Below are 8,776 nucleotides of genomic sequence, written 5' to 3' on the forward strand. Positions count from 1 at the left end.
TCCCACGATCCCTGGGGCCTCCACGAGCCCCCAGGATCTCACCCCACGAGACCCCCACCCCTCCCATGGGAGCAGCTCCATGCTCAGCTGTCAGACACCAGGTCAGCACCCGCTGCCACGCCGTGCCCGCGTGCCCGCGGCTCAACCCAGCACGTGTCCCTTTGTTTTGGGACAAAGTCCCTCCAGGAACTGGCACCACCCGACCATCTCCTCCTTATCTCACACCGACTGAATCTCCTCCTGCCCCGCCGTCCTCACAGCTCGCTCCAATCTCATCTGTGCCAAACCCCAGGGCGCCGCACCGAGCCCAATAAAGCATCGCTGCGCCCCAGGCCGCCCCAAGAGCCAGATGTTCACCTCTCCCCCCGCAAGGAAATGCCAGCTCTGGGGGAGAGGATTGATGGAGGAGCAAGAAGCAGCCACCAGCTGCCGCGGGAAGAGGCCTTGGCTGCCTTTCACCACCAGCATCTTGCTCCAACCATTTGTTCTGCTTCTATTTTCGAAAGCGCCGGGGCTCAGCGCTCGGCAGATCCCAGCCTCCCCACCGCCGAGCGAGGCGACAGATTTCTGCTAAGAGGCAGCGCAGGCTCCACTCCCCATCTTGGCAGCATCCAGGCAGGGCTGGGGGATATTTTTGAGCGAGCGAGCCGAGAGGTGCGAGTTTTCCCGGCGGCTCGTTGCCGGCGCGTGGGAAGGAACGGCCGCGGAGTCAGGGAAGGTTGAGGATGGATCCGTGATGGATCCCTGTGCTTCAAAGCATGGATGGAGATGGGGAGTCAAATCCTCCTCAGTCGTGCAAAGCCACACACGTCCAGAGGCATGTGGAGCTCTCTGGGAAAGCAGCACCCAAGGGGTGAGGTTGGAGATAAGGCCTGAATTTGGCTGCATCCCAACCCCTGAGCCCTTCCCAGAGCCCTCTCAGAGGAGATCTGTCCATGTGATCCCAAGTGCTGCTCCTCACTGGAATACTCCATGGAAAACTGCCCCACATCCAGATAAACCCTGCCTTCACCCAACTCTTCCACATCCAGTTAGTGAAATAAATTTGCTGCTACCACAGGGCAGAGAAATGTCTCCAGGGAACATGTGGTTTACCCCCTGGGATAAACCCAAGGGCTGGAATGAGATGATTTTTAAGGTCCCTTCCCACCTCAACCATTCCATGAGTCTGTGATAACTGTGCCTAGAGGCACCTCCTCACCTCCCTGACCTCCCCAGTGGTGCCAGCACCAGAGACACTTGGTGACACACAAACACTTTGCTTTTCCCCCATGGTTCTTCCAGCAAGTTCTGAACCACTCCAAGCACCACATGTCAGTCTCTGTGTCCAACACAGCCAAAGCCAGAGCTTCTGCAGGAATTCCCAGCAGCAGGAAGGTGCTTGTGGCACAACCAGGCTGCAGCAACACCAGGATTTTCACAAACTGTGGGGTTTTCAGCCACCCACCATCAAGCTGAGCAGCTCCAGGGTGCCCACCCAGAGGAGGTGACACGGGTGCCACAGGACACTGCACCCCAGGGATGGACACCATTCCCAGCCACTGGAATTTGGACAAAGTGGCAGCTCACTCAGATGCCAGCAAGAAGCCTGGGTGGGCACCAGCTCCATGGGGACATTTATCATGATATTTAGACAAAGCACGACAGCTCAGCCCTCACCTGTAGTTACACAAACACACAGCCACTCTCTGCCTCTGTATTTTGGGTGAAAAACACACATTTCTGGCTGTCCCAGAAGATCCTTCCCCATGGATGCCACCACGGACCAAGAGCACCCATGGCTGGAGCGTGATCCCTGCCGTTCCCTGCCCCAGCCCCTCATCACAGTAATTTATCTCCTGCTCCCAGCACTGAGCACAGCAGCTGCAGGGCAGGACAGTCCTGGTGACTGCCCGTGCAAAATAAAAAAAAAGCCTGGTCAGTCAAAATAATTTCTCCACATTCTTTATTGTAATTTTTTTCTTCCCTGCCAGTGGAAAGTCCTGCTCCGGCACCATGTCTCAAGGTTACTGCTAGGGGTGGGGGAGGATTTCAGGTTTTACAACTGAAAAATTCCAGACAGAAACCCAGAAATGTTGCCAGTCTTTTAGTGAACAGAAGTTCTTTATCCAATTAATTTATTTAACTTTTTTTTTTTTTTTTACACTTGATGCAGCAGGTTTAAGCAAACTCCTGCCCCTCAGATTTTAAATTCTCACTGATGCCATGAACATTTCCAATTCTCAATTTCCTTTTTAAGGAAAACCAAACCAGATGAATCTGACCCCACATATTTTCCCCACCTGCATGACATGGGATGTGTTCCTGGCTATGGCACCCAGCAATTTTTCCCCGAAGCCTTCCAAAAATCGGAAAGGAAAAAATTTTAAAGAGCAAAAAGAAAAATTTCATCTTCAAAATAAGAAGAGAAAAAAAGATGCTTTCGAAAAGGATGGAGGAAAGTCACTTTGTTCCAAAAGGCACTTCCATTTGAAAAAGAAGATGAAAACTTCCAAGCAGGGCTATTTATAACCACTGCTTATATCCATCAATAAAACCTTGCACCTGAAGCTCCACCACAGCCTCCAGAGCAGGCACCCCCAGGCCCACAGCCCCAGCACCCCCGGGGCCATGAGCTGCAGGATCCATCACACAGTAGATGCTGATAATCCCCCTAGGCAGAAGGAGGAGAGAGGAGAAGGAGAAATCCCACTAGAAATCCTAAGCAGATCCCTTGGCAGCCCCGGGGTGGGCTCGGGTCAAGGACCTGGCCCCACAGGCAGGTATCCCTTCCCAAATCTCATTGCTACTTTATGGGGATGGGAAAAAAAAGGTTAAAAAAAATAATTTGGGAGCCATGGATTTGTCCTGCCTCCTTCCAAAAAAACAAAAAAAGGCTGATGCAACAGCAGTGCTGCAGTGGGAGGTCACCCTTCCCCACAGCCCCAAGCACCCCAGCCAGGGGGGCTGCAGGGCTGGAAGCGGTTTGGGGTTTGTGCCGGACGCTTGCAGCAAGCTGTTTGAAGCTCTGCAAAGAGAAACCATTCCTCCTCCTCCTCCTCTTCCTCCCTGGCCAGAAATAGGACATTTAATTACCCCCTTTCCAAGCCCAGGCAGCACTGACTCAGGACAGGAGGTGGGAGAGCTTCCACCCCGCGCCAGCAGCAGCCCAAAGCCACCGTGCTGGGCTCCGACCTTGAGCCGTGGTGCCAGCAGCACTGGGCTGACAGGGCACAGCCAGCACAGATGGCTCAGCTCCCCACCTCTGCATTCCAGCTCCTGCTGGTCACTCACAGCCAGGAGGGTCAGCCTGGGGTGCTGCTCCACGCACAGCCACGGGCAGAGCCATTGCTGCCTGCAGGAAAACCAAGGGCTGACGGCAATCTGGGAAATCCTACATGTGCTGCTCAGCCCCTGGCTGCTTTGGGATGGGTGGGAAGGTCTGGTGCCTTCCTCACACTGGTCTGGGACAAGGACAGCGAAGGCACAAGGGCGAGAGGCCACCGTGGTCCTGGTGGAGCTGACCCAGCATCACTGGTGGCACGGCCACCTCGGCGGCTCCTGGGCGGTGGCACATCCCAGCACAGGCACCATCCTGCCCTTCCAGCCTGTCCTCACCGTGCACCAGGACACTGTGGCAGCACAAGAGCAGCACCACACGCCTGCTCTGCTGGGGAATGGAGGGGCACGGAGCTGTTTAAAATCCCACCGGGCAACATGGCATTATCCAGCACTGGGAACAGGCCCCAGCAGCTGCTCCAGCATTCCAGCAGTCAGCCACAACAGGACATGTCACCACCAGCAGAGTGGTGACACAGATCCCCACCACTACTGCATGCCGCTCGTGTCATTGCCCCCTTTTCTATAGGGGAAGGTGCTCACCTAGAGCTAAGAAGCAGCCTGGGAATTGTGGAGCAGCTGCTGTGTCCCTCCAGCCTTGTTGTGACCCACACAAAAACAGGCCAAGTTTCCCCAAAAAATATTGCCATGCAGCCCAGAGACCCAAATCCCCCATCTTTTGTACCCTCATTTAAGAGAAAGCAAACCTAGACCTCAACCCCCCCAAAATAAATCACTCCAAACTGGAGTATTTATCAAACCTTTGCTCTCCACACGGGCACTTTTTTAGGATTTTTTAAAGGATGAGGGCTCTTGTCTGTTTTGCAAGCAGTGGGGAGCTACAGCAGGGAGACACCAAGAGTGAGGGGGAAAGGAAAAATTAAAGAAGAACCACAAGCAAAGCAAAGTGGAGTGCAAGATGCAAAGCGACAGATCCGGGGAGGCAGAGCTGCTGGCAGGCAGACGGCGAGATCCATCTTGAAAGCAAAAGCAAACTGCTGCTCACACAGGCAGAGGGAAAAACCTAGAGGTCTTCAGCACCGCCTGAGCTCTGATCAAACAAAGTGATTAACAAATCTCAGCTTTTTATTGAAAGCTTCTATCTAATTAGAGGAAAAAAAGGAAAGGAAAAAAACAAAATTAAAGCCCTGAGAGTCACAGTGAGTGGTGAAGTCCCAGACAGTGCTGGGGGAGGTGAGGGGGTGATGCACCCCACAGTCCTGCTGGCACAAGGAGAGGGCAAGCACAGCCAAGGGCACCCAGTGCCACACGTTGCCGTGCCTCCCCAGCCTTCCTCCTCCTCCTCTTCGTCCTCCTCACTCTGCTCACCACGGCGGGCTCAGCAGCAGAGCTGAACCTTCCCGGGAGCAGCACTGTCATCTACAATAGAGTCACCTCTGAACCCGGCACGGCTCAGCCGCCAGGAACTGCCAAAATAGCGATAAAAATAAAGAAAGAGCCCCTGGCCTGAGGAGTTCACCCTCGGAGCAGATGGGACGGCGGCGGGGTGAGGCAGGGGGATATTTTTAGCTCTGCTTGCAGATGGGGAAGTCCGGGACAGCACCGACACGGCCGCCCCTCCGCCGCCTGTGCAGCTCACCGTGCCTTGGGTCACCTCCATGTGCGCTGCCGGGTATTAACAGGATTTAATGGGATGCTGCCTGCTCACTTCCTGAGCCTCAGGCACCACCTTCCAGGCCAGCTCACACCATCACAGCTCCACATGGCATCTCAGCACCGCTGCTGGGGCACCCAGTGGGGCAGTGGTGGTCCAGGGGAGCGGAGGGGATATCAGCAACCCACCCACACCCTGCTGCCTCTTTCCCCTTCACTCCCAAAAAGGCCACGTCCCTGCAATCCATCACAGAGGAGATGCCACGCAGCACCCATGGCGGGTTCCTCCCAGCACGCTCCAGGCGATGCCAACCTGACCCTGGTTTCCAAGCATTCTGGCTTGGAAAAAAAAGAGGGAAAAGCAATTTCTGCCCCTCACCACAGACTCTTTTCCAGGTTCAAACGACTCGCCCAGGGTGTTAGACGCAGAGCCCTCCACACCTAGCTGAAGCCCTCCTGCTCCTTCGGGATGTGCCAAGCAGCATCTCCCCCTGTCCTCACACCCATCCTTCCCTGGTGAGCCAGGGCCTGCACCAGCACTGACACCTCCCTGCCAGGCAGCTCCCAGCACACACAGCACACAGCAGCTGGGTCCCGCTCCCGTACTTTTCGTCCGACACTTTCGGCTTTGTTCTCCCTCTCACAAAGCCGCCGTGAGGCTGCCCTGGCAGCACGAAGGGACCTTGAAGTGGATGCAGTTTATGACCATATTTAGGCTCCTTTATGTTGCCAGAGTCACAGTAAAGGGCTGCAGCATTAAATGAGACTCAGACCCCACTTGTTTCACTTGGCAGCCTGGGAAAAATCCACCCCGGGTGACTCCAGCACCGTCCATGCCTCCGCCCTGCCCGCTCGGGGACAGCACAAAATAGCAACAGCCCTTCCCAGCTCTGCAGTTGCACTTCCCAAGAGGAGCCAGCAGCCCCATACCAGTGAGGAGGGGGGAATTAAACACATCAACCACCTCCCCCGTTCCGAGAACACCACCAAAGCGCGGGGAAGCAAAGGGACGTGCCCAAGGTCACCTATTGCCAAAGAGTGCCAAGAGCCCCCCAGCAGGACTGAGCACACACAGGGACGTGACCGCTCAGCACGAGGAGCCCCCGAGCCGCTTTGTGCTGGGGGAGAGCCCGGGCTGGAGTGGAAACCCCCGAGCCACCTGACACGGGAGCTGATGTCCCTTCAACAGGAGCTCGTTAAATCCCTGCTGTGGCAGAGGCACCGGCGAAACCCGAGCAGCGGCCCCCACTGCTGCTGCTGCTGCGGGGACATGGGCCACCTGCTCGGAGCCAGCACAAGTGCAGATGCCTCAGCTCGACAACTGCAGGGGCTGAAGGGCAAGGTGGGAGTGGAAAGGAGGATCCAAGAGGCCCATCCACAGGTCTGTGACCTTCAGGAGCCCGTTCCAGCGATCCTGAGCGCAGGGCGAGCAGCTTGCTTTGGAGCTCCAAAGAGACAGGGGCAGCTCAGCGCTCCCACGCCAGGGCCACCTGCACTGAATCACCTCAGGGAAGGAAAGAACATAATGAGAATAACCCTTACCTACACCCAAAACCTGCACCCCTGGCCTGATAAGCGTCCCTGTCGCACTGAGGCCGGCACAGCCCCTTCCCCATCAGCAGCAGGACTTCAGGCTGGGACAGAGGTTTGAGAACACCCGCCTTGGCAAAGCAATACCAGCCCAAAAACCCATACACAGCCACGCACTGCGGGAGAAGGGGCTTTGGAGGGACAGGATCAGGCCTTTCCCAGCTGGCAGAGGCGCTGAGCTGAAGTGCCAGGGGAATTTGCAGCAGCACAGGTGTCCCTGTCCCTGCCCAGACCCCTGCCCATAGCAAGGGGGAGTCACAACCCAAAACCGCGTGGCAGCTCTGACACTTGTGGAGGATTAGGAGGGGACAGCCCAGCTGGTGGCCGTGCAGAGCTGGGGGTACCATGGGGTACCACGGTGCAGGGGTAAGAGCCGCGTGTGTGGCACAGCTGATCATGCTGCTCTTGCGCGTGAGGAGAGAAAAGGCAAATAAATAAAAAAATAAAAACCGACGACAAAGCCGAAGGGGTTTGGGAGCCGCAGGGAAGGGATAAGCTGCGGTCGCACGGGCGTCAGAGATGCCGAAGAGCCGCAGATGCCGGGCGCCCTGTCAGCGCATCCCCGCTCAGCACCGCCGGTCCCTCCGGCCAGGGAAGCGCTCGGCACCGCGGGGAGGCCGCGGCAGCAGCGGTGACGCGGCTCGGCCCCACACGACACCGTGCTCCGGCCGCTGAGGGATGGAGCCGAGGCGCTGAGCCCCCCCCGGACAAACAATCCCAGCTGTCGGCTCCGGAGCCGGCGCACGGCCAAGGCATGGACGCTCCAGGACTCGATTTACCCAAAATCTGCTCTTGCCAATCAAACCGCAGCCCCCAGCGGCACCCGGAGCCGAGCCGGCGGGTTCCCCCACAGCCCCCATGTCATCACCCCATGTCCTGCCATGGAGGGCACCCCCCAAGCCCCGAAATCCGCCGGGCCCTGCTTCTCCCTGCGTCCCGCCAGGCCGCAGCGGGTCCCGCTCGGGGTGGGCGCAGTGCCGCGGGTGGGTTCGTGCTCTGTCGCCACGGGGGTCCCACGGGGACACTGCCCAGCGCCCCGCAGCGGGGTGGGCACCCCCAGCGCTGCCCCCACCGCACCGGCAGCACACAGCGGGACCATCCCCGTGTGCCGCACCCGGCACCCGCATCCCCTCCGCGTCCCGCATCCCCTCGGTGTCCCGCACCCCCTCCGTGTCCCGCGTCCCTCCGCGTCCCGCGCCGCCCTCACCTGTCCCCGCAGCGCCCAGGCCGAGCCGCCACCTCTTCCCCTTCCTCCCGCTCCCTCCTTCACCTCTGCACCATTTTGGTGACGGTTTGTTTTGAAGCCGAGGGGGGAGGAGGAGGGAGGAGGGGGGCGCGGGGGAAGGATGTGCTGCTGCCGCCGCCGCCGCCGCCGCTGCTCCCGCCCCCGCCCATCCCCGCGCCTCGGGGCGGCTCCGTGCGGCTCCGGGGGTCGGGGGGGGTCCCTCCGCTCCGTTCCCCCCACCCCGAACACCGCGGGGCTAAGCGGGGCTCCGCGCCCCCCCAAGGCCGCCCGGGGAAGGAGGGGGGGGGGGGGGTGCCGTTCTCGGAAGTAAGCGCCAGAAATCGCGAAACGTGAAAAGAAATCCAAAATAATTAAAAATAACAATTAGAAGGAGGAGAAGGGGGGGAAAGGAAAAAAGCCGACGGCGAAGAAGCGCGAGAGCGGGAGGGACCCACCTGAGCGGGGCGCGGACCGGCCGCTGCCGGGGCTGCGGCGGAGCCGGCGGGGAGCGACCATGGCCGGGCCCGGCCCAGCGTCAGGGGCGGCGGCGGCGGCGCGGGCGGCCAATGGCCGCGGCGGGGGGGAGCGAGCGGGGCCGGGGGGGACGGGGTGGGACCGGGGCCAAGGGGGGCTGAGCCGGGCACGGGGAGCCGAGGCCTAGCGGGGCCGGGCCGGGCCGAGCCAAGCCCGACGGTGCGCTGAGCCGGGCACGGGGAATGGCAGCCGGCGGCGGGGTGTGCTGGGCCCGGAGCTCCCCTCGGCCGCCCTCAGGGGCTGGCCGGGTCCCACTCGTGTTCCCCGGGCTGGGCAGGAGTGTCCGGCGGAGCCCCGCGGCCACAGCGGCTGCCCCGGGGTGATGAGGGCACGGTGGGCTCTGCCCGGCTCCCATCGGGATTGGGCTCAGGACAGCGGGTCAGTGGGGTCCGGGTGTCCCTAAAGCCACACAGGTGCCATCAGGTGTCCCTAAAGCTACACAGGTGCCATCAGCTGCCCCTGAAGGTGCCAGCTGTGCTGCCAGCATGCTGGATA

The 8,776-nt window shown here is 59.6% G+C and overlaps 1 protein-coding gene across 2 annotated transcripts in view; it reads right to left on the bottom strand.

Moving 5' to 3' along the window:
* The window catches only part of MEF2D (myocyte enhancer factor 2D), a 94,716-nt gene extending 86,434 nt beyond the window's left edge, over window positions 1-8,282 (bottom strand). Inside the window, exon 1 of one of the 2 annotated variants that reach the window (XM_054292817.1) lies at window positions 8,203-8,282. The gene's annotated coding sequence lies outside the window, so the exon portion shown is untranslated. Of the gene's footprint in view, window positions 1-7,729; window positions 7,893-8,202 lie in introns of those variants that run through there. The other variant, XM_054292816.1, reaches the window with a different exon arrangement.
* Window positions 8,283-8,776: the final 494 nt, after the last annotated feature.

The sequence above is a fragment of the Melozone crissalis genome, unplaced genomic scaffold (assembly GCF_028551555.1).
Source record: "Melozone crissalis strain CALT ecotype California unplaced genomic scaffold, PUWL_Pcris_2 ptg000114l_1, whole genome shotgun sequence".
NCBI lineage: Eukaryota > Metazoa > Chordata > Aves > Passeriformes > Passerellidae > Melozone > Melozone crissalis.